Source organism: Equus przewalskii, chromosome 10 (assembly GCF_037783145.1).
Source record: "Equus przewalskii isolate Varuska chromosome 10, EquPr2, whole genome shotgun sequence".
Classification (NCBI taxonomy): domain Eukaryota; kingdom Metazoa; phylum Chordata; class Mammalia; order Perissodactyla; family Equidae; genus Equus; species Equus przewalskii.
Genome location: NC_091840.1, coordinates 5,177,293 through 5,201,619, shown reverse-complemented (window position 1 = coordinate 5,201,619; position 24,327 = coordinate 5,177,293). Strand labels below are relative to the sequence as shown.

Here is a 24,327-nt window from a genome sequence, read left to right as displayed (position 1 = left end):
TGAAGCTAAAATTTACCAAAATGTAAATCATGACACAGAAGACTTTTTTTTTTATTACAATTCCAAATAAAGAACAGTAAGGATATCAAAAAAAAAAGAAAAAAAAAGAAGTATGTGCTTCCTCTTCTTATGCTGGCAGATTTGCCCAGTGAGGCGATCCTGGATCCACGCATGGGGAGTGTGTTCTTTCCCCTGGCAGCTGCGGGAGGCTCACCCTTGGCTCTGTTGAATCATGACTGCCGTGTCCCGAGATGAATGACGTGGAAAAAGATGTTTGGATGTGACAAGTAAAGTTCCTGGCACTACCAGCTTTCTTCACATATAAAGACCTTGTGCCCTTCACCTTGTGGGTGGAGCCAGAGACGGCTGGAAGGAGAACCTGCCTGTCCCGGCCCGGCCGCACCTCCATCACAGCTCACCAGCATTCTGTGATTTTTCTCTTGCCGGCTTCCACCTGCTAGGGACTGTGTATGCACTTGTTTTTTCAACAAAGAGTAGATGCATTTCAGTTAAATTACTGTCAAGACTGCACAGGTAGTTGCCCTGTCACCTTTCCAATGTCATCTTTACAGTGTCGAGGCCTGTTTGGGTTTTATGTGCTTACACGTAATGAGTGCAATTAAAACACTTATTCATTCCGATATTTTTTCCATCACCTCTGCAGCTGCAGGAAAACTAGTTCTTTATTGCCGATTCAGTCCAAGTGGAGCTGAGTAAGTCAGTGGGAGGCCACGTGCGCGTCAGCTGTGCACTTGTGATGGTTATGTAACGCTGCTCCAGAGCTGCAGCCACCGTCAGCAGGACGTTTAGACTATCCTACGAAATTAGAATAGACTCCTCCTTCCGTTCAACAACACATTCCTTGTCCACAAAACCAAGACAGGTTTTTAATACTAACTGCCACTGGCGGCTCCGTGAGCCGTGTTCCACCTGTGCTGGCTGTCCGTCAAGTGGATTTCTTAAAGTCAAACTTGCACATATGTGCCCATGTGAAAACTTTACTTATTGTCGTCTATCACGATGAGTTATGGGCAAAGCTCCCATAAATCCCCTTCACTAATGTGCCATCTTTGTTCCAAACTACTTCACACTTTGAAAGTAAATGGGGAGGATAAAAAGAAGATATTAAGAAGTCAAAATGAAATAAAGGTTTCACTCTCTCTGATCATTTTAGATATGTATAAACACTGCCTGGGGGGCTGGCCCGGTGGCACAGCGATTAAGTTTGCACGTTCCGCTTCCATGGCCCGGGGTTTGCCAATTCGGATCCCAGGTGCAGACCAACACACCACTTTTCAAGCCGTGCTGTGGCAGGCATCCCACATATAAAGTAGAGGAAGATGAGCATAGATGTTAGCTCAGGGCCAGTCTTCCTCAGCAAAAAGAGGAGGGTTGGTGGTGGATGTTAGTTCAGGGCTAATCTTCCTCAAAAAAAAAAAAGCAACACTGCCTGGTGGGGTTTTAAATTTTTTCCTAAAGTAATAATGCACTGGTCTTATTAAAAGTTCGTAGGGTTAAAAGGCTGACACTGAGTGGCAGTTCCCTGTCGGACCCCACCCAGCCCCCCCAGACTTCCCACAAGCAGTCATTTTCTGTTCTCTCAGCTCTTTCTTCCAGGTTTGCCCCTCTCCCTGTCTGAATAACATGGATACGCTGCTCTTCCTGCCTCGTCATCTTAATCCTCGCCTGCTGCCTTCCCAGGGGTTTGGGCTGAGCGCACGACCTCCCCCTGCCTCTCCTTCCTCAGCTCCCTGATAACGATCGTCCTGTGTCATGTCTGTTTCAGTCGGCATCTGGAGTTTACGTTCTGAAGCATATTACCCCTGGCGCTTTCTTCTCTGCCCCTTTCGTTGTCTTGCTCTTTCTTTGGTCGATCTGTCTGTGAACCTCTTGCTGATTCTCCCCACGTTTCCCGGTAGCCTTTCGGCATGACTTTACACAAGGTCACCCAGACTAAGTAATCTGTCCGTTCCAGTTTTTTCTTAGATGAGTGAGAGAAGACTTTTCAGACAATTTAGTTATGAGTATTTGTGAAAGTTTTGTTAGAATCTTGTATGAATGGGGAGAGGTCCCAGCAGACCAATTTCAAAGTTCATTTTTAGGTAGGGATGTTTTATAGGAAAATACAAAGGATGGATTGTTGTTCGGCTAAATACAAAAAGAATCACTGGCGAAAGGTCCTGGGAGGTGGGTGGGCAACTGGTTTCCCAGGAAACTCCTTACTAATTTGATCAGGGGTGCCAGTCTCTTCCCAGAAGGAGGCTATGAGTTATATCAGGCAAAAAAGGCTGCCCCAGGCCTGGTTTAGGCCAACTTTTTACTTTATAGTCCCCCTTTTGGACCGAGACGTCATGTCTGTCTTGGTTAAATGCCTGGCTTGGTCAGGAAGGCCTGTCTTTTGTGTTTTTGTTTTAAGAACATAGAGTGTTGCCCAGGCCAGCGGCTTCTCAGACGACGTGCACACAGATCTCCTGGGGCTTGTCAAATGCAGGTTCTGGCGCAGCAGATCTGCGGTGGGGCCTGGGACTCTGCATTTCTCACCCGCTCCCGGGTGCTGCTGGTCTGGGGACCGTCCTTTGACGAGTGAGGGAGGGCATGGTCAGTCACTCAGTGCGTTTCTGTCAGATGCTGGGCTTGGGGTGGGCTTGATTTGGACGACACGTGCACACTTGCGATTACTGGCAGTGCTTACACACAGGGATGTTACTCTGCGCCTGGGCCTCTGCACTGTGTGAGCTGGGGTCTACATAGCGCAGCAAGAGGCAATGATACACACCCAAAGGCCACCTTGCTGTTTGCTTAATAAAACTGGAGTCACATGTTGGGGAAGTAGGACTAAAAACAAGGTCTCCCACCTGTCCAAGAAAAATCAGAGCTGGACAATACTTAAAGCGGTCAAAACAGATTTTATTGACAACTATTGCAATAGAAGAAAAGAGACGTTGGTGTAGAACCAGGTTCAATTCCAGATACGGTGTGGGCCAGCGGGGAGTTACAGCCAAGGCGCGGGGTGCGGGCAGTGAATGGAAAACTACTAAGAGGAAACACCAGGGGTGGCGGGGCTCTGGCCAAGCTGACCTAATAGGGTTCTTGCTGCAGGCAGCCACGCCGGCAGACCTCCCCTGGGGGGCGGGGCGGGGGAGGATGAGGAAGTCTTGCTGAACTGACTTGGCAGAGTTTTTTCATAAGTAGCGTGTACATGAGCCTAGGAGAAGGTTCAGGAGTCTGACTAAAGTTTGGTCAAGCAAAGAATCTTTGTCACAACCCAGGAGACTCTCCACAAAGGTAGGAGAGAAAGGAAACAATGTTACCACTGAATAAGCATTAAACCAAAATGTGGTGAGCATCGCAGGCAAGCCGCTAAAGGAATAGGACAGAAAGAAACCTTGCTCTTGGGTAGAGCCAAGTGGCTGCGACTCATCCGGTCATTATGTGGGTTTGCGGTTGGTCAGGTGACAGTGAAGTTGGGCTCCTCTCCTCCCAGGAAACAGCTGTCTTCCTCCATGATTATGTTCCTGAGAGAGGGCTGTCTGGCCCTTGAGCAGACACGCCCGAGTCGTGAGACTGGAAAGACACTTATTTAGCCACTGACAAGATGGATATACATTTGAGAAGGACAGAGGAAGAAATTCTCAAAGAAAAGGGAGAGAGGGTGCAGGAGGCCCTTCCCTCTAAGTTTTAATTTGTATTTGCCCTCACACACGCTGGGTGATTACTAAAGCCACAGAGTTGCCTTCCGTCTGAAGAGTCACAAAGACTCCAGAGCGACAGTGATGTCCTGGAATTCTTTTCTTCTAACTGCCTGTGCTCACCCGTGTTCTCTGCGACCAAGGAACGAGGACCCTCTAAAGCGCCCCCTCCCTCTGCGTGTGGGGCTGCCCCTCTGTTCTTGAGAGGCCCAGACCTCGCTGGGTGGCTCGCCTGCGGGAAGTGACGCGACTACCTGTAAGGCTGCGCCTCTGGGACCGTGATTTCCCATAGGAAGTACAGTTCCCAGCTGTGACGAGAGACTGGAAGGATCTAATTATATCCTGGCAGGAGGGAGGACAATTCATTGAGCCTGTGCGAGGGCTGCTCAGCCAGGAAACGTAGAGGGACTTTGCGTGGCATTGTGTCACTGTCTGATCACCATTAGGAGTAGCTTGTGGACAAGGCTCTTCTATACATGGCGTGTTTTTACCAAATTAGGATAGACTCTGCGATCTTATGTATAAAATCCAAATCTTGGTTTTGCTACACAGCCCGGTGGGAAACCTTGAACCAGTTACTGAATCTGAGCCTCCATCCCTCAGTCGTGTGCTGGGCTCAACATGCACCTCCTGTAGTTACTCTGAGAACTCATCACGTCCAGTATGTGAGACGCTCTCAGAAGGGCACGGGCATTCACAGAGCGTTCAGGCACGTTCACTAACTAGATGGTAACGTAGCACGTTACCGTCCACAGGGCTGCGTCCGCCTCCTCGTCCCTGTGGGCCCAGCCTCTGAGCTCAGTGAGCGTGTGTTGACTTGAGTCGAAATGGCTGTAGATAGTAAGTGGCGACCCGGGAAGAGCCCACACTCATCCCACCACCTTTCTGAGCAGCTGGACTTTTCATCTTTGACTGGCGATCAGGGCAGAGGGCAGATGCCGTATTGATTTACAGAGGAAAGGGCTGGAAGGACGGTCCCAGGAGTTCAGAGGATGGGGTGGGGAGGGGACCTGGAGGCCCGGAGTTTTTGAAGAGAGCTGGGGTAGAGAGCAGCTACTGTGCTGGGGGGTGGGGGAGGGTGGTTTCAGGAAAGAAAGCTAAAAAAAGGTTTGAGGATAACTTTGACATCCATTCCGTGTAGGGTTGTCAGATTTAGCAAATAAAAATACAGGACAGGCAGTTAAATTTGAATTTCAGATAAACAATGAGTAATTTCTTTAGTAGAAGTAAGTCCTAAATATTGCATGGGACATGTCTATACTAAAAAAATTTGTCTGAAATTCAAAATATGACTGGCTGTTCTGTCTTTTATCTGGCAGCCCTCATTCAGGGAAACCTCAGCAGTTTTTCAAAGCTTTCCCTGAGAGTGCTTTTGGCTTCATCACTAGGCTGAAATGGGCTTTGACCGGGCGGGGGACTATTCTTAGGTACCGTTCGCCCCCCGAGGAGATTTACGATTCCATCTGGAGCAAAAGGGGAGACTGGCAGTGTTGAATTTGACCTGAGCTCCTGGAAAACAGTGGTGGTTAAGAAACACTCCCTCCACCTTTTGTGTGTGTGTGTGTTTTCTGTTTCTGGAAACAGTTTTAATGCCTGCAGAGTTAGGGAAAACTCCCAGGTGTCCCCTTTGTTGACCTGTGTCAAGCCCGCCAGGCCCCTCCAAATTCCCTTTCTAGGCCGCACAAGTGATTAGCGGAATTGCCCATCCCATTGAGCAATGGGAACAAAGGGCTTGTCAGGAGGCTTTGGTTAAGTTTCCCCCCTCTCGCCCCGCCCCCCAACCCTGAACTTTGGCCCAACACCTGCCCCGTCTTTAGGCCCCTGGCGAGGATAGGGGGGCCTCAGCTACAACCTTCTCTGATTTCCTGTCCCACCCAGCCGCCCCCACCTGGCCCCTTCTGGCCTTTTCCACTCCTCCCTGTAAAGGGAGTTTCCTTGTCGCCTGCCTGTGAGGCTCTCGCAGCCCTCGGGGCTCAGAGCCATCCCCTGTGGCAGAGCTCCCTCCCCCACCTCCTGGTAATAATCCTTTCCGATAAAGTCTCTATTTCCTAAGTCCGAATTTGTGTTTTATTTGACACGAGGCAGCATAAAGGCCCAGTTCTGTTGGGGGTATAGGTACCCAGAGGCCTCAGTGGGGAGAGACGGGCTTCAGAGTCGAGTGGCCCTGGATTTGGGTCCCAGTCCCACCACTCGTTCCATCCTGCAGAATGACCTTTCCACTTGCCCTTCCTGCCACCTCGAATGTCCTTCCTTCGACCTTCCCCTGCCTGCTGCTTGAGATTCTGCATCCCCCTGGGAATACTTGTGTCCGGCCAACTGCGTTCCACTTTGTGCGCAAGAGGTGTTTGCGTGTCACCTACGAGAGTTCATTTATCGCCTGAGGCGTGTAATTTACCGGCAGGGAATCGCTCGCGTACTGGAGAGAAACAGCTGCTCCATGCGGAGTTTTAATGACTTCAGATTCTGGGGCAGGGAGAAAAATCTTATTTATTGTGCCAACTGCACTACAGACCCACAGAGGAAGGAGCAAAGAGCTAGAAGCAAAAAATAGCTTCCACTCATGGACCGCTTAACCCGCGACAGCGCCGGCCCGGTGCCTCCCCTCCATCTCATTCACTGTTGAGCACGGGTTTCTCAGGCCGGATCATCCTTTCCTCCACCTTAGAGATAGGGGCACCCGAGCACAGGGACAGTCACTGCCGGAGCCCCAGAGCTAGTGCTGGGCTTGGAACACGGGCCCTGCCTGACTCTCACGACAACGTAAAATGAAGAGAGTCTCATTCATCTGATTTTAAGCTAACGAAATATAAAGATATTAAAAGTATTTTAAATATGAAATATCTATGATATATTTCCATTCTCTGTTATGCCCAATTATTGAAGACATGGAGGAGAGAGGGAGGGAGGTTGACAGAGTCCAAGAGAACGGGAGAGAGAAACGGAGACTCTGCAGAGCAGGTGGCGGGGGAGCCTCCTGTGTGCATCAGTCACGACCTGGTCCATGCAGAGGAGGGTCCTGGTCACACTGAGGCCTCGGAGGATCTGGTGACGTAAAAGTGTGTTCTGGACTTTCTTGCCAACAACAGCAGCAATGTAGAGACTTATTTCACGGTGTTTCTAAAGTCTTTACACCTGCGAGTAGTCGAGTTGGTTTTCAAAATTTACTCTGGAGGGTTCCAGCTCTGTCAGCAACCCCTGAAAATCCCTTGGACAAAGGACCTTTGCTGAGGGTTTCATTCCACAATGTCTGAAAGTGGCAGTTTGGGGCTGACATTTATGTCATTGTTGTCAGCCCCCTCCACCCCACACTCTTCCACACCCATACACGGACTCTCACACATTTGCCCATTTAAGCAGTTTTCTTCCAGCCTGTTGGGTAAGTGTGTAGTGGGGACCAAATAAATTAGTTCAGTAAAATCCTTTGGTGGTAAAGCAACTCAGTACTGTTCGAGCTCTTCCAATACCCTCGTCCAGCATCCCGACTTTCCGAGTTAACGTGGTCATCACAACCCGAGGCCCACAGGTGGGTCCAGAGTGTGTCTCCTGGACAGGTGGAGAGGTTGGTGTGACCCCATGCTGCTCTCTGCTCTTCCCCACAGCTAAGTGAAGTGGAACAGCCTGAGGGAGGGCACCCCAGTTTTAGATCATTGTACATGCACATATCATTTCGTATTCCGAATGGTTTTTCATCCCAGTTCTGTTAAAACTGTGGTCACCCCGAGAAAAAAATTCTGATGACACATTAGTAAAGGATGTTTAATCAGATTTTTTCACTGCCTCCCTCTGAAACAGAATGAACTAAAACTAACTGTTCAAAGATATACTTTCTGTAGCATTTATTTCTTATGCCTGGCGTTGGACTATACGATGCATTCTAAAAGGAACAAAATAATCCACAAGTACTTGGTACCGACTCATTTCCAGTCATCAGAGTCGCCGGTTTCACTACGGTTTAGCAGACTGTTACCCACTAATTAACTAAATGCCTAAAATGCTAATATCCTAACATGCACACTTTTTGAAAGTGGCGTCATAATTCCTCATAATTTGTCAGCTTGCGAACGTTTTCCTTGGAACACGCTGGTCTGTGCTGCTCAGTTCTGTACTATCCGTGCAAACAACGCAATAGTTGGGACGGACCGCAGGCAAACTGCTTCGGTTTTAAACCTGTCCTGTGCCTGGAATAGAGGTGTGGATGTGTTTACTTGGTGTTCCTTGAGGAACGTTCTTTGTCTTCCAAGGGACACAGAGAAGAGTTCCTGTCTTAGAACAGGAAGCTCTGGACAGTGGCTTGTCCGCTGGAGCGGTTAGGCTGACGGCGCTCTGAGAGGAAATACCTTCTCGGTCACCAGCTTGCTGGGAGAGGAAGTGGCCTGTGTTGTGGGACTGCACGAAAACAATCGCCTCAGCGGGGGACAGTCCTGTCTCCGACCAGAGAGCCTTGCAGAGTTCAGTCTTTGCCGCTTGCCCTGGGTGATGACGACACGTGAGGAGACAGCAAGCAGGGTGCGCGGTGGACCCACTGCCTCCACGGGTGGAAGAAACCTGGTGTGTCTCATGTTTAATGCTCGAAAACTAGCCGAGAATCAGAAGCAACCAGACACGAAAAGTGGAAATCAATTAAACAAATGTGGTACACCTGCCCAGTGGAGAGGTGCTTAGGATATTTTGATGAATGAGGGAAAAAACAGGTTTCTGCCTACAGTATGATTATGTTTATGCAAAGTCCCAAACAGGCACAAGGAATTCGGTGGCGGTAGAGGTCCGCCAACTGTTCTTTGGGGGCGGGGGAGGGGTAAGGGAGCTGTGGGGATGTGTCCTTGTCTTCATCCTCAGGGCTGGTAACTGGGTGTCTGCATACGTAAAAACACCCTGAAATTTGTGCTCTTAAAACATATTGTGTTGACATTGTGTGATTTCAGTTAGAAAGTTCATGAACAGAAAAAGTCTCAGCTGTCTGTACGGATTGTGTCTTTCCCAGGGTCAGTCAGTCGGGCGGCCAGGACAGTCCTGAGCAGCCGCTAGTCCACCTGAGTCTTTACATCCAGAAAGATGAATTGAAAAGCCCGAAAGCCTTGAGCATATCGCTGCCCTTGGCAACTCATCTCTTTCTCCTAGGCATGCAGAACAATTTTATCCAGAAAAACAGCTTTTCTGCTTAAAATTTTGATCAAATTTAAATTTTGAAATAAAAGGAGGCTTTATTTTAATTTTAAATATGTGAAATTTTCAAAATATGTGAGACAAACGAGTTACATTTTGGGAACAGGGTATTGGTAATTTGCCAGTGACGCCTTAGCATTCCTGTTCCCAGGAGGTACCAGGTCCCCTTCCCAGCGTCTGAGAGGCCAGCACTGCCTCTGCCCGCAGAACCACAGGCCCGGTGACAGGCTGGATGTACCCAAAAATGCACCCGCAGGAATACTACTCAGCCATAAAAAAAGGACAAAATTGTCCCATTTGCAACAACATGGATGGAACCTGAGGGTATTATGTTAAGCGATATAAGCCAGACAGAGAAAGACAAACACTGTGTGATTTCACTCATATGTAGAAGATAAACACATGCATAAGGAGAACACATTAGTGGTTACCAGAGGGGAAGGGAGTATGGGGGAGGGCAAAAGGGGTAAAGGGGCACATGTGTATGGTGAGGGGTGAAAACTAGACTATTGGGGGTGAGCACGATGCAGTCTCTACAGAAGCTGATACGTAATAATGTACATCTGAAATTACACAAGGTTATAAACCAATATGACCTCAATAAAATAATTTTTTTAAAAAACCTCATCTGCTGCAAGAGACTCAATAAAGAACAAGTTAAGAAATACCAGCCAAGGTGAGTTTGTTCCTCTGCTCACCCACCCCTGAAATACCTCTGGGGCTGAGGTTCTCACTGCCTTTGGGACTGACAAAGATCCAGAAGTGAAAATCCTTAAGGCCTTGTGCTTCCCGTGGAGGGCAACAGAGAGTTAAACATGAGCCATGAAGTCTTATTTCCACTTTGTGCCATAGCCTCCTGACTCTGCTATAGTAAACACGACCCCTTATCCTACTCACAGGCCGAAAACACTCTCGGGCGCACGCCTTCTGGCCCCAGGAGATGGACCCTGGCCACTAAATGTGGGTGTGCATAAAACCAGCAAAGTCCGCCCTGGGTGGCAAGGACATGCAAGTGAGAGCAAGCCATCCCCACCTTCAGCGAGATCTTTTTTTACAATACTGTGTGGCCACTTGGATATCTGTGACAAATGACATTATCCTAGAGATCCTAGGAGCCACTCACGTCCCTCCACCCCCACCTCACGGTTCCAGAGTCAGGCACAAACAACTCAAACCATTAAGCCCTCACTGCATTTTCCAGAGGCTCACACCTCATAAACCACAGGAACAGGTGTCTTCTCAGTCCCTAATTGCAGTTTTCTAGCTTTGCCATTAGTCGTTTATTTTACTCATTCACTCCAGAAAACTGCCCCCTTCCAGCTTGTTCCTGGATCTGCCTGTCCACCAGTTACAAATAAACCAGTAGAGGCGAATCTGGGTGTTTACATGGGAACCTCGGCAGGGCCCGTCTGCAGCTGCGGGATTTGTTCAGAGCTCCGAGTCCTCTGGTTTGGCAGCTAAGTTTGGGCCAGGGGTTTCTATCAATGACTCCACTTGTTTCAGGCCCTTTTGGGCATCGGACCCTTGTTCTTGGCGAAGTGGCCACAGCCCTTTGCAGAGGCTGCTCACCTCCAAGAAAAGGGCCATTTTCAGCTCGGACTACCCTGTGAGTTGTTGCAACCAAAACAGCATGTTCTCTCGCTTTCAAACCCAAAAAACAAATCACTGTTTCCAAAGTGAAAAGGAACGAAATCAGTGCCGGGAGAGGTCATGGGGGACGTTTTCCAAGTACCTTAAGAGCACTTGGCAGAATAAAGCAAGAACACTTATATTTAAAATCCTCTTGATCAGGCCTGTTTTGAAGTCAGTTCATTGTGTGGTAAAGAAAATGAAAAGAAAGGGCTGAAAAGTCTCGACTCTTACATATTTTTAAACCCTACAAAAATGCGCATGGCTGTAAGATGCATTTTTCCAGCTCTCTCCACTGCAGGAAATTGGTGTGCCTGAGGGATCGCTATAAAAGGCAGAATCTTAGGAGAGCAGTAATAAAGGGATGAGCAAAACCGACCCGGAACCCAGAGGAAGGAGGAATTCATTCTAACCTTACATCTGGGTGTTACTCAGAGGAACTGAGCCGTGAGGGATGGGGCAGGACTTCGGAGGGCAGAGATGGAAAAAAGACGTCCCAGGGGAAGAGGTTTAAGTTCTGGAGAGGGCGACAGGAGAGGGGCACGTGTTCCTGGGACAGCGAGGCCGCAAGACAGCAGCATGATGGACCTGGTTTTTAGCCCTTGGCTCTTGGGTCTTAGTAAAACCAAAATCTTGTATTTTTATCACTGTCTTCATACTGTGCTTTACAACTCTCAGAACTAGCACGGGCATAAATTTGCTTAGAAGTCGGGGTTTGGGGTTCAGAATTCGAAGGGACATTTTTATCAGTAAGAGCATTTTCAAACAATCTTGGAATTCCACAGACTTTTCCGGAACCTCCTCCCATCCCTCGGAGGGGCCACCTGGCAGGATAATCGGTAGCTGACTGGAATTCATCCCTCTTCTTGGAATGCTGTGGATGTAAGTGGGGGCTGGGCTGTGGGTAGGAGGAATTTTTAGACTGTGATTCCAAGCCAGCACCCCATCTTTACAAAATTAAATCTTAAAGCATCCTTTTCATTTGCTATAACTGGTTCTCTCTGGGTCTGTTGAATGCCATCCACCCAACAGTTTCCAGTCTTTCCCTCTTCTTTGAAGTAAATGCTGCTGAAGTCATCTGTATGCAAGGGTACTTTCTGGGTGCATGCAGAAACTCAACCAACATCTTTGCGAAAGACTGGTATTTTTAAAAGCTCTAATAAGCTATTCTCACCGGCTGAATGAGTGTTTTGACAGCCTAATGGTGATCGATGAGTTCTACAGCTTTTAGACAGAGCTGATGAATTATAGAGCAGCTTCACAGATCAAGCCCTAGCTGAGAATTTTCCCCGTGGAGTTGGCCTGTCACCAACAAATTGCTCAAGAACACTATTGGCCTTGGCCTTCTGCAGGAAGAAAATTCAGCAGGGCTGAGGGATTAGAAAGTCCTTCGTCACAACGGAGTTGGGGGGAAAAGGGTTAGCTTGGGGGCATCAGATCTTTGAGACTCTTAAGACTCTTGTCCAGTCCAGTCCTTCCCTCTTCGTTCTCATCGCTCTAGGTGAGATCTGTGTAGAATGGCGGAATGATTTGGCCTTTTACAACGGGCCTCGAAAGGCCCAGCACGGTGAGAAGACTCTAGAAAACAGTGCTGGCCTGACAGATGGCCAGCACCGCTGCACAAGCCTGACGCTGACGTCCTCTTGAACCTATGACCAAAAGGCCTAAGGCTTGGAGGCCAGCAGCAAGGGAAACATTTCATCTTGGTCAGCCCCAGGGTCAACTGGATTCTGGGAATAATTTGATTTTTCCACTTGGGGAGTACCGAATATGCCACCGTCAGGTCCACCTGGCTTGGGTTGGCCCCCCAGTGCCCCAGCATCTGGGGGTGTGTGCTGCTCAGAGTCACTGAGGATGGGTGCTGCAGACAGCTCTTTAGAAGAGTTTGGAGGGGCTGGCCCCATGGCTTAGTGCTTATGTTTGGCGCATTCCACTTCAGTGGCCCAGGTTCACGGGTTCGGATCCCAGACATGGACCTACACCGTGCTGAGGTGGCAACCCACATATAAAGTGGAGGAAGATTAGCATGGATGTCAATCTTCCTCAAGCAAAAAAAGAGGAAGATTGGCAACAGATGTTAGCTTGGGGCTAATCTTCCTCAGCAAAAAAAAAGAAGAAGAAGAAGAAGAAGAGCTTGGAAAAGCTCCTTCTTCCCATTCTTTCTTCAGCCTAAAGCCCACTTGCCCAGGCAGGCTCTCAGAGGGACCACGCCTAGGAAGAGTCTTTGCCTCCCTCCTTCTCCTTGAAGATTACAAATCTGTAATCTTAAAATTTATCACCCAAACAGGTCATTTTGAGAGTGAAAGGGGCATTACCAATAATTTCCTTGAGTCAATAGGCATAAACCGAGACTGCCTGTGGCCAACTGGAATGTCACCCTAATAAGGATGGAGGAGGGAAGAAATGTGACTCATTCATGAGGCCTATCAATCTCCACCCAGGTAGGTCTGTCCTTTGAGCCTCACGCATGCTGAGAGAAAATAGACTCAGAATTATGTCATACAATCCTGGGCACTACCAAGTCCAAAGGTAACAAAGGACAGAGCCTTTCCAGCTGCCAGTCCAGGAATGCCGTTTAACCTAAGGAGAGGCCTGGCCCCAGCCAGAGGAGTCAAGGTTGTAATTATGCAGCGTGAAAGCTTCCTTCCCGTAATTGTTCTAATGGATGTGCAGGCATGCACGCAAGTGGTGTACCCAGAAGCTTGCATCTATATTTAGCTGCCATTAGCATCTCCTCTGTACAACATTCCTATCTTATTATGCAGGGAGCACCGGCTTTAACTGGCAAGGTAATCCCAGGAGGCTTAGAATGGGAAAGAAATAACTAGTACCTTCCAGTAACCATCCCACCATCTTCAGCAAGATGAAGGCAGCCCTGGCTTTGCTGTCTTCCTGAGCAGGGTCCCAAGAGCTGGCTTAACATCTAGGAAAATGAACCTCTGCGTGCAGCGATGGGAGAAGGAAAATGCAGTCTAGAAGATCATAGGCCGCTTTTCCTTAGGGGCGATGGATGAGTTCCAGGCTCCTGTCCTACCCTGGAACAAATACCTGCTGCTTTCAGAAATTGAAAGGATGAGGCTCAAATCAGGGCATTAGCTGGGGGGAACCTCATTAGGAAGCTGATATCCTTGTGAGAGAGCAGACTGGGTTGTGAAGGATGCCAGCTCTCTGGCAGGACAAGAAGCAACATTTCTTTTATCCACCTGCAGGATAAAAGAGTAAGTATTCGACGAAATCATTTATGCTGAGTAAATACAAAATATCATCTAGAGTCGCAGGTAATTAATAGCTTCTTCATCCGTAAGCAGAGGCTGCGATCTGGTGTGTCTCAAAGGACACTCCAGCAGGACATATTTCTGTTGTGTGTGTCGTCCCTGGATTACATACACCAACCTGTGCTCACACCTGCTGGCTCCCCTCACTCTGGGGGCAAAGGCTGTGACTATTAGAAAGATTAGAGCCTGTACAGACAGGTTCTGATCCCGTGCTGGAGACAAGGCGGCAGTTTAGAAGAGCAGGGACAATTCAGGAATCCAGGGACTTTTCCAGGCTGCCCTGACCCTCAGGCTGCATTCGTCCTTACTAGCAAGATTTTCCTTTATTGACCTGAAAACAATTCCAGCTCATTTCTTATACTGCCAGAGATTTCATCAACTGGAGATGCGAGTTGACAAGCGTAGGGAAGGAAAAAGTTTTCCTCAACCTTCTTAGGGGCCCCGGCTGGGTATGAAAATTAAATTGACAAAGAGAGATGAACAGGAGAAAACACACAAATTTACTTAATATAAGTTTTACGTGACATGAGAGCCTTCAGGAGGAAATGAAGACCCGAAGAACAGTTAATCCTGAGTATTTTTGTGCTGGGTTTGACGAAGAGTGGACAGTCGTGGAAAAATATGAAAAGTCAGAGAGCGTGAGGTGGAGCAGTGAGGTGGGTCCAGTGAGCGAGGCCTGTTTGTTAGGATTCTTCAGCTTCCCTTGTCTGTGGACATCCAGATGCTCCTTTCCTCCGGGTATAGGGAGGGACCTCTCCCGTGAGGGTTTTGTGACCTGTTTCAAGGGAGAAGGGGAAAAAGTCAGAGTGAACTTTCTGCTTCTGCCATTTCCTCAAACTCCTTCAGCTTAAAATATTTAATACGCCAAGGTGCCGTATTTTGGGGTAGCAGGTTCTGAACCCCATCCTAAGCATCTTCTTAAAAGTGTGAAATGTGAAGGACCCATTCAACACGTGCCCCTAGGAATGGATTGTTTAAACACCTTGCTTTGCCCCTCACATCCGAGCTCAGCTAGGGCTCTAACTGGAGCATATCACAATGCCATCTCTGATGGACAAGGACGGAGGCCCGTGACTCCCCGCCCGTCATCTGAGGCTGCCCCAAAGGTTTGGAACCTTTCCTCCCTATTCCGATAGTAATCAGATTTCCAGATTATAGATATCCCCTTTCCAACGTAGAAATGTGAAACCTGCTGGGGTTCAGATGCGTGATTTAGATTCAACGAATCACATGCTCCTGAAGGAGACTTGGACTCAGAACTGACTTACATGGAGATAGAGACCGGGAACAGGGCATCGTTTTGTTGGCATGGATTGTGGCAGAGGGAGCCCGGTTCCGGAGACAGGAGCCAAGGCAGTAACATCCTGACTTGGCAGCTTCCAAATCCTGGTGAGGTGGCAGCTCCCTCGGGGAGCCAGTTCTTCAGTGTGACTTGGGAAGCCGGTTGTCCCTGGAAGCCAGCCTAGGTCCTGCATCTCCGGCCCTCCTGATAATTCTGTGAGCTCTCTATGCCTTCAAAAATCCGCTTTGGCTTAAACTAGCTGAAGTGGATCCTGTTGTCTGCAACCAAGAATTCCCCGGCTAATATAGGTGGATTGAAGACAGCAGAGGGTGGGGAAAGGAGACGTTCAGGATGTGATAGAAGAGTCTAGAAAAAGATATGAGAAGTTGGCAAATATTCTGAATAATGGCTACTATTTATTGAGGCCGTACCATGTGCATTTCCTATAACCCTTATAACAACTCTGTTAGGCATTATTATTTCCATTTTACAGATGGGGAAATAGGCTCAGAATGGTTAAGGGACCTGCCCAAGGCCACACAGCCTTCAACGGTGAATCAGGCATTTGAACCCAGACCCTTTGCACTCAGAGCCCAGGATCTCTCCACTTTGTTACTCTTCCCAGGCCAGCTCTGCTTGCAGAAGGGAGTGGAAAATCCTTTCCCCATTCCTTTTACCCCTCTTGGCTTCCCACTCTCCGAGCCCAGATGTTCAGCTGGTCTGAGTCACACTACAGTTCACCTATGTATGGGCTTAAAAGGTCACATGGGCATTCATCAGTCAGGAGCAGCCCATACATTAGAAAACACGGATAGAGTGGGGAGAATTCCCAGAACAGATGACCAACTGCAAAGCATCCATCACCACGGGGAGAGGATTACAGGAGCTCTTTACTTTCTGCGTTCAACAATTGCGCTATTTGAATTTTTTTAAAAAAAGCAAGTGTACTACTGATGTAAGTATATATCACAATTAGCACCACGAAATCAGTGGTTTAAGAGACATGGAAAGCAACAACACATAAATTGTGATTCCTATTAGATGATGGAACTATAGGTGATTTTTATTTTCTTCCTCATGCGTTTCTGCATTTAAACATGTTTCTCGGGTTGCTTTTAGCTACAAAGAACAGAAGACACTTCCTCAAACTGGATTGCACAATGAGGACACTGACAAGTTCACATGACTGGACGTCTAGCAGAAGGAGGAGGGCCCCAGGTAAGGTGGGGGCAGCAATGTCAACAAACACCCTCTCTGCCTCTTCCACCTCTCCTCTCTGTGTCCCCAGCATCCCCCCCATCAAAGGCTGGTTCCCCTTGTCTGCGCAGCACAGCTGTAGCAGTCCCGAGAATCAGAGAGGGCACAGCAGTGTCCGGACAAGGAAATGACAGCCTTCTTTTTTTGGTGTCTCCTTCTTCACGGTGTGGAAACCTTTCCAGAAACCCCTGGCAGACTTCCCCGTGGGTCTCACTGGTCAGAACTGGGTTACATGCCTACTCCTACATCAGGCCTGGGAGAAGGGATGCCCCAGACTCGCCTGGTCTACCTGTTGGAGCTGGGACAGGGGCCAGCCTCCCCTGAAGCCCCTCGCCTGTGGAGGAGGGCGGGTGCCTGGACAAAATTGGGGCTTTGGGAAGGAAGATGTGGGGAAATAGATGCTGTGTAGACAGTCTACTATGGCATATACTGTTTTATAATCTTACAAATCACATTGATTTAAACAAATTTTAAATTCCCCTTGTCGTGGTTAGAAGCACAGTTGAGGGCTTTGGCGGGAGCTGTGTCGATAAGTCCCTCTGTTTATGAAACTGTCCAGCTCCTAATAGAAAATAATCATGGCCTAAATGGGAACAAAAGCCCCGTCCTGTTTCTCCTTGAGGATATTGTTTTATCTCTGGAAACATCAGGAACCAAACCGGTGCCACCCGACAATCACAGGACATGCATTTCCTCAGGTGTGTCTATCACGTGGGTCACACGAGCCAGACCACGGACGTAGCACTGGGAAGAGTGTTCAGCTTTCATCAGACATTATTTGATGCAGACTTCTCAAACATTTAAGGGCTTGGTCAAGATGAATGAAGTGGTCTTGAAGGTGACTTGGATCCCAGCATTGCAAATCTGAGGATGGGGGTAAGAGAAGCCGCTTGGAGGCACCTCGGGGGTTCCTGAGTCCATAGACGTTCCAGCATTCCTTTCAGCAAGTTTGAACCAGCTGTGGGGAAACCAGGGGGGCCTTTCAGTTTGTTGTACATTGCTTAACTGTTTAGAGCAAGAGATGCAGAAATTGACAGTGCGTTCAATGTCCTCCATCAGAGAATAAGCTTTCTTTTGTATTGAGATCCAAATTGAGCTAGCAGTCTTTGCTGCTGCGACACAAGAATAAGAGGATTCAAGGAAAAAGAAAAGAAAAGAAAAAGAAAGAAAGAAAAAAAAACGCTTCCTATTATTTTCACCAAGTTAAGGTTACCTTTCATTTCATTCAGCATTCCAAAACCTGAACTTAATCCCCAGCTTTCAAAGTTGCGGGGTTCTCTTCCTTCCATTATGTCATGTGCTAGGCACTCAGGAGTTCCATTGTTATAAATCTCAGAACAATGAACGGATGGAAGAATTAATGGAACATTAAAAGGTCATCTGGGTTATTGCCACTTGCTATTTAAAGAATTTATGAGTCAAGCCAATTCAACTGCTACACAGCGGCCATATGGAAATATCTTTTCCAGGTATGTTCTTCGTTTGCCTGCTCAGCAGAATGTCTGAGGATGCACAGGCACCTACATCCGTCAGGTGTTGACGCACAGCCTTCTCAAGCTGGACACCGCCTGGGCATTCCGCGTACCTTGTGTGCTGATGACTGACGAACTTTTCACTATGACACCTGGACGTACAAACCTTGAAAATGATGAACTGAAAGAAGGAACAAAAAGCAGAAAAACTGCGAGTTAAGCAGAGAGAAGTTAATACAATGGAAACACCACCATGAGCGTTAGAGTCAAACAGTGTTAGGTGCAGATTCTCTGCCCTGCAGGTTACTCAACGCCGTGTGTACCTTGGCGCCCCCATCTGTAAAACGGGCTCTTATGAGGATCAGCGATGACACATGTAGAGTGCGTAGTGCCAGCCCTGATGCACTGGTGTGCAACAAGGAGCTGTTATTATCTGTAACTAAATCAGAGCACCATATTTAGTTACATGGAGAGACGTGCTGTCGCTGGGGTCCACAGTTCTGACTTCTCTGTAAGGATTAAACAACCAGTCCTTTTGGCCTTGGTTTCGCTGGGTGTGGAATAAGCTCAGGTTGCCAGCATCACAGGGGTTCCTGGAGGTCTCCCCGGAGCTGCCAAGAGGCTGGTCCCCAGAGAAGCCCTTTGCGAGCCTGAGCTTGTCCCGAGAGTCAAGCTCTTCTCTAGGTACACGTTGAACAAAGCCCGCCCCCACACAGAGGCCGCCCCTTGGCTGCCAAGGACAGCAACGTCTTTGTTCTCAGGCTCTTTCAGAGCCCAGGGCCTACGAAGTGGACAATAGGCCTGCCTTGTCCTTCCTTTGGCCTCACTTTCCTTAGAGGCCACAGTGGTTGGGGGGGTCAGGCAAGGATGCATGCCCTCGGGGTCCTAGGGGCCCACCCTGTGGGTTTCAGGCAGCTTCTTTTGTACTTCAGGCTGAAACGGTTGGTGCCAAGGAGAGGAGAGCGAGCAGGAGCGTGCCCTTCCCTCGAACAGGACTTCGCGTTCTGACCAACGGTAGAGGGTTGAACGGGCCTGCCAGGAGATGCATGCGAGTCCTAACCCCGGGTAGCTGTGCACGCACCCTTATTTGGAAATAAGGCCTTTGCAGATGTAATTAAGTTGAGGATCATGAGAGGAGATCATTGCAGATTTAGGGCCCTAAATCCAATGACTGGTGTCCTTAGAGAGAAAAGAGACAGAGTTCTGATACTCAGAGACTAGGGTGAAGACGCAGCCAGCCCTAGGACAAAGGACGCCTGGGGGCCCCAGAAGCTGGAGGAGGTAGGAACGATCTTCCCCTAGAGCCCGGGAGGGAGCATGGCTCTGCCCACATGAAGGTTTTCCTCCAGAACTGTGAGAGAAGAAATTTCTGTTGTTTTAAACCACCCAATTTGTGACAATTTGTTACAGCAGCCCCAGGAAACTCACACGCCAGCCGTGGGTGCTTCCTGAGCCTCTGTGGTAAAGCCTCTTCTCTGCATTTTGCAAAGTTCAAAGGTGCGTCTCGTCCCAGGGGTACGGCGGAAGGGCGGCAGTCCTTGATTCAGGGTCAGTGTGGGTGCACGTTTCTGGGGAGCACTAGAAGCCCCTCTAATGTCCCGGAGGCAGCAGTGGGTCGTGCCTTGGCAAGAGCACAGCACCTGACAGAGGCCACCAGGGGAGGCAGGGCTGGCAGGCACGGGCCCTTGAGGGTTTGTTGTTCATTCCCACTTCAGCCTTTTAGAGTTGAGTGAGCTTTCTGAACTTGGAGGGTGCCAGAGACCATTGTGCCCACTAAGCGAGATGACCATCTCCGCGTGTGTTCCCTGACCCCTTTAAGTCTGTGATCCCTTCACGCTACTCATTACAGAAGATGGTTTACCAAGAAAGACCCCCATGGTTTTTCAGTGGGCCTGTGCTTGTAGCCATTCAAGTGAGGACCTGTCTTATGATCAATATTCTTCATACTATTTCTCTGTTTGGGGGAAATTTAAGATGCGAAAAGACTTATCTAAATAAATAGAGGATGATGCTGGTAACCAACCAGAAGAGTAGGCAGGATAATAATAACCTGTGCTTACAGAACATTCTGGAGGCAGAGCCGTGGGAGGCCTGGCCGTGGGAGGTATTACATAGAACCTAACCATTTACAAAGTGTTTTCACAAACATTTTCTTATCTCAGCTTAACAACCCTGTGATATACATTTTCTGACACCAAATCCCATCAACATTCAGTTAAAAAAAAATTTTTTTTTTCCTGTGGAGGAGAAAAATCCTAAAAGTTGCTCTGGGCTACTGAGATGGCTCTGTCAGGCACACAGGCTCTGCCAGAGTGGGAAGGGATGGGAGATAGAATTTTCAGTGAGGTGTGAAATGAGCAGATGTGTGATCTTCAGTGGGAGGTCACAGAACATTCTAGAGGCAGAATTGTAGGATGCACCCCAAATAAGGAATTGAACCAAAACACTCCTCCCACGGTTAAAAGCATTTGGGGTGACAGCAGATTCTGGGGGTCTGACATGGCCCTCTCTTTCACCCATGTCAAGGAGCAAGTGGGGGAGCTCTGGGTTCCAGCGACCCCTGTCTGTGTCTTCCCTGTGCCCTCCAGTCTCTGCCCGCAGACCTGAGGGTGGAGGACTTTCTCTTCCATGTTCAGCCTTGGGAAAATTGCTTTACTAATCGGATTTGGGGTGCCTTGCTTCTTATCCCTCACTCAGCACCCCCTTGTTAGGTGGCCTTTGGCCTGTCCCTTGTTAGTGCTCCATCACTTCCATGAGGCCAACCCCCCCTCCAGCTTGTGTGACCGGCAGTGGAGCAGCCTGGAGACAAATTGCTGACTTGCTAACCTAAGTCCCAATCTGGCCTCCAAAAGTGCCACACAGCTGCATCAGGGTAGGAGAAGCAAGGACTATATTTTGTGAAACAAACAAACCAAAAAGAAGTATGACTGGGTTGGCTATTTTTATTTCTCCGAGCGGGAAGCTAAAAGGCCTTAGGTCATCCTTTGTCATCCTAAACCTCAGCGGGTCCGTGCTATGCTTCCCAGGGCACACTGCAGCAATTCTCCTAAGTGAGGCTGCTTCCCTGGGTCTGATGTCCTAGCTTGGTGACACAGGAGACAGAGTGGGGTGAGAGCATCACCCCCCAAGGATGCTTCGGCTCAGTCCATGGGATGGGGAGACGTGGTTAGTGCACTCAGCATAAAGGCCTAATCTAAGGTTCATCACTTCAACCCAGCCGGTGTTTAACAGGGTTCTGGACAGTGCCAAACGCTGTGAAAGGTAGAAGAAATGAGCGGCTACGGTCCCAGGACCCAAGCAACTTACAACTCTATGGGAGAGACAGACCTGATTCTTCTACCTTCTCATTTAAGGCAGTATGTCTTGTAATGGTGATGCCAAGTGCAAAGGCATATAGAAAAAGAAGAGGCGAAAGGAGAGGCTTCGGGAGGGCCACAGACTGAACAGGCTGCATTTTCACTTGAAGGAAAATCTTCTTTTACATGATGTCTCTTCCTACACGCCCACGCTTAATATGGCGCCTGAATAAATTAAGGGGCTGAATAAATGTCTGCTGAATTAACAAAGGAATGAATAAATGAACATATAAAGTGAAGATAGAAATAAAATCATCTTGGACAAAGGAAAGCTGGGGACAAGATTTATAGAGGACCTCGGGTGACAGGCTTGGAAACTTGAATTCTGTCTTCAGTGTAGTTCTTGAGTGAAGGAGTGAGTTTGTGATTTTGGAAGAGAATTCTGCCAGCAGCGTGAAGAGTGCCCTGGAAGAAGGAAGACTTTTAGGCAGGGAAACCAATTAAGATACGGGGAGCTTCGCCTCTCCAGATTGAAATGAAATATTTTAGATGTATTTAAGGCCAGATAACTTTTGCAGATCTGGCTTCTTGGCCCGAAGTTTTCCCAGATTGGGAATGATGCAATGGTATCAGCTGAAGGTCACTGGCTGCCTGCCTGGGCTCAATTAGGAAACTGTGCCTGTAGGGTAACCTACATTTTCTGTACCTTTCCAGGCTGAAAACTTTGCCAGATGGCCCATGTCAGGAGACTCTGTCGTGCCTGGCAAGGCTGTCTTTTACCCTTTTACCATCAAATGAGAAAGCAGTTTCTAGAGACCTGACACGTCCCTATAACTGACTCAAGTGTAAAGCACAAATGCCAGGGTGAGTAGGGCCACCAGAGAATCAGAAGCAAGTACCACCGGGCCTCTCTGGGCACAGCCCAGACACTCGGTTGACGCTGACTCTTAGTAATGTTCAAAGGGATCCTTCAGACTCATCTCCTGTTTCTTCTGCTATCATGGGGGAAAGGTTGGGCCCTGCAGGCTGAAATTTTAGTAAGACTGTCACTTGCCTCCCACTGTCTTTCCTGCAATGACTCTCCCCTTTAATCCACACCCCCAATCCTCTTGGTGTCACCAACTTCTCATGCTTTCCGTGGGATGACTCCTAATACCACACTAAGAGCAATGGAGAAGAGGTGTCTGGAGGCATCAGTAACAGTATCTCCAGCTCAGGTTAATCCTGTTGAGGAAGATGTAACAGGCCCCAGTGTCAGCACCCAGGCAGGTGTGAGCAGGCTGTTGATATCACATCCTGACATCAGACAGAGGCGGCCACGTAGGACAGCAGCTTCAGACTCAGGTTCCCAGTGGGCACTCAGCTGAGCAGCTCTGAGGAACCAGAGTGTCTTGCTGTGGAAGCCAAGACTTGGGAATCCTTGCTCTCTATCTCAAGGGTGCCTGATAAGTGGCCTTTACGCAGCACCCGTCAAGGCTTCCATCCATCAAACGAGAGGCAATGGCAGCTGAGGAGCTTACTAATAGAAATGCTTGTGAAGCTAGGGGCTAAGGTGTTTCAGAATACTCTCATGATGAGACTTTAGAGAGAGTCTGTCTGAGGAAGAGAAAGGCTCTGCTGTTGAACACAAGGGCAGCAGCGTTGTCTCCGCGGGAGCACTGCCGTTCCCCCAGCCCCAGCCTTTGCTCTGCTTGTCACACACACACCACTGAATGCACAAACTCAGCCCCCAGGGAAGTGTGGGTCAAGGAAGGGCATTGGATCCTCTTGGCCTTTTCCTCCTACTGCTGGCTGAGGTGGAGGATACAGTGTGACAAGGGCAGAGAAGCAAGGCGGGAGGAACTTGTGTCCCTGACGATGAGAAGTGAGACCACCCGCATCCATGCAGCTTAACCAGCAAGACTGAGATCTAAGACCTCCTGTGTCAACAGGACTTACTATTTGTCTAGGAAATTCTTGTTCAGGAAGATACGACTGTAAACCAATAAACAGCCTCACTGTTTGCTTCAGGAAATTCATGAAAAAGAATTTCTTCTAACAAAAGATCCTTCTCAGGATGAGAGATGGCTCACTGGGGCAAACAGCTGGTTTATCAAACAACCGTTCACTCATCAAGATTTGAAGCTTCAAGCCTTGTGTCCACCAGGCCTAAACTACTACATCATAGACTTGGCCCGGTGCTTCTTAGATCCCAGCCGTGAGAGGCCTGCCTTGGACCCTTGAGCTGAGACCCCCGCAACCCTGAAATACCCACCTGGCCCTGCCCCTTATGACACACCAAGAGAGTCTCCGGACTGCCTCTGGTCAAGGCCACGCTCTCCCCTCCTGCAGTTGGCTTCATCACCTTAGCTTTGGTTCGTTGGCAGGCTGTTCTGGTGGTATTTGGGGAGTCAGCAGTTGACAGTGATCATGGAGGTGCCGTTCCAGCCCTGGACTCTATTCTCATGAGAGGGACATAAACTGCTATCTTGTCAAGGCATTTTTATTTTGAAGTTCTGGTCACTGGCAGCCACACCTGATCCCGCCACACTTCTCCGCCTCCCCCTCCACGCCGTACTCATCTTCACACGTCACACAGTGTCTGACACATAATAAGAGCCCCCTTGCACATGTGTTAAAAGGTCAGGGACTGGATCTTTTTATTGAACTCTGCAGTAAGCTGCTCAGTAGAGTTTCTTATAGTTTCTGGACACCTACCCCAAAAAACTGATTTCAAAACAATCAAACAGATCATGACCGATACATCTAAACGAGTGTTGTTTCCTTCAAAGTATTCACCTGGGGAATCTGTTCATGTATCTTAAGGATACTGCTATTGCTTGAGACATTTTCAAATACCTCTTTTGTAATTATGTCTTGATTTGCTATCCTCAGTGGTGACAAACCATCTTTTTTGTGAAAAACATTTTATTATGGATAATTTCAAACATATACAAAAGTAGAATAATATTATGAACAATTGTCAACTTAGGACCAATCTTTTTTCATTTAGGCCCTTACGCCTACCTTTTTTCACCTGGATTATTTTGAAGCTAATCCCAGACATCACACCATTTGACCCAAAAGGATTTAAGCATGTGTTCCTAAAAGATATGGCCTCCTTAAAAAACGTTAACCATAATACCATTATCCCACCTAAAAATTCATAATAATTTCTTAATATCATATGTTCAATGTTTAAACTTCCCTGTTTCATAAAAATTTATTTGTAAAAATCAAGATGAAAATAAATTCATATGGTGCAATTGGTTCATGTCTCAAGTC

General features: G+C 48.2%; 1 long non-coding RNA gene across 2 annotated transcripts; it reads left to right on the top strand.

Moving 5' to 3' along the window:
• The first annotated feature begins 11,223 nt into the window (after window positions 1-11,223).
• Window positions 11,224-24,312, top strand: LOC103557465 (uncharacterized). 2 transcript variants are annotated; one of them, XR_011522874.1, is made up of 4 exons: window positions 11,224-11,363; window positions 16,158-16,256; window positions 16,994-17,171; window positions 17,765-24,312. It is a non-coding gene; the product is annotated as an uncharacterized lncRNA (long non-coding RNA). The 2 variants fall into 2 exon arrangements; XR_011522873.1 differs by lacking the exon at window positions 17,765-24,312 and having other exon boundaries at window positions 16,994-17,436.
• The last annotated feature ends 15 nt before the right edge of the window (window positions 24,313-24,327 follow it).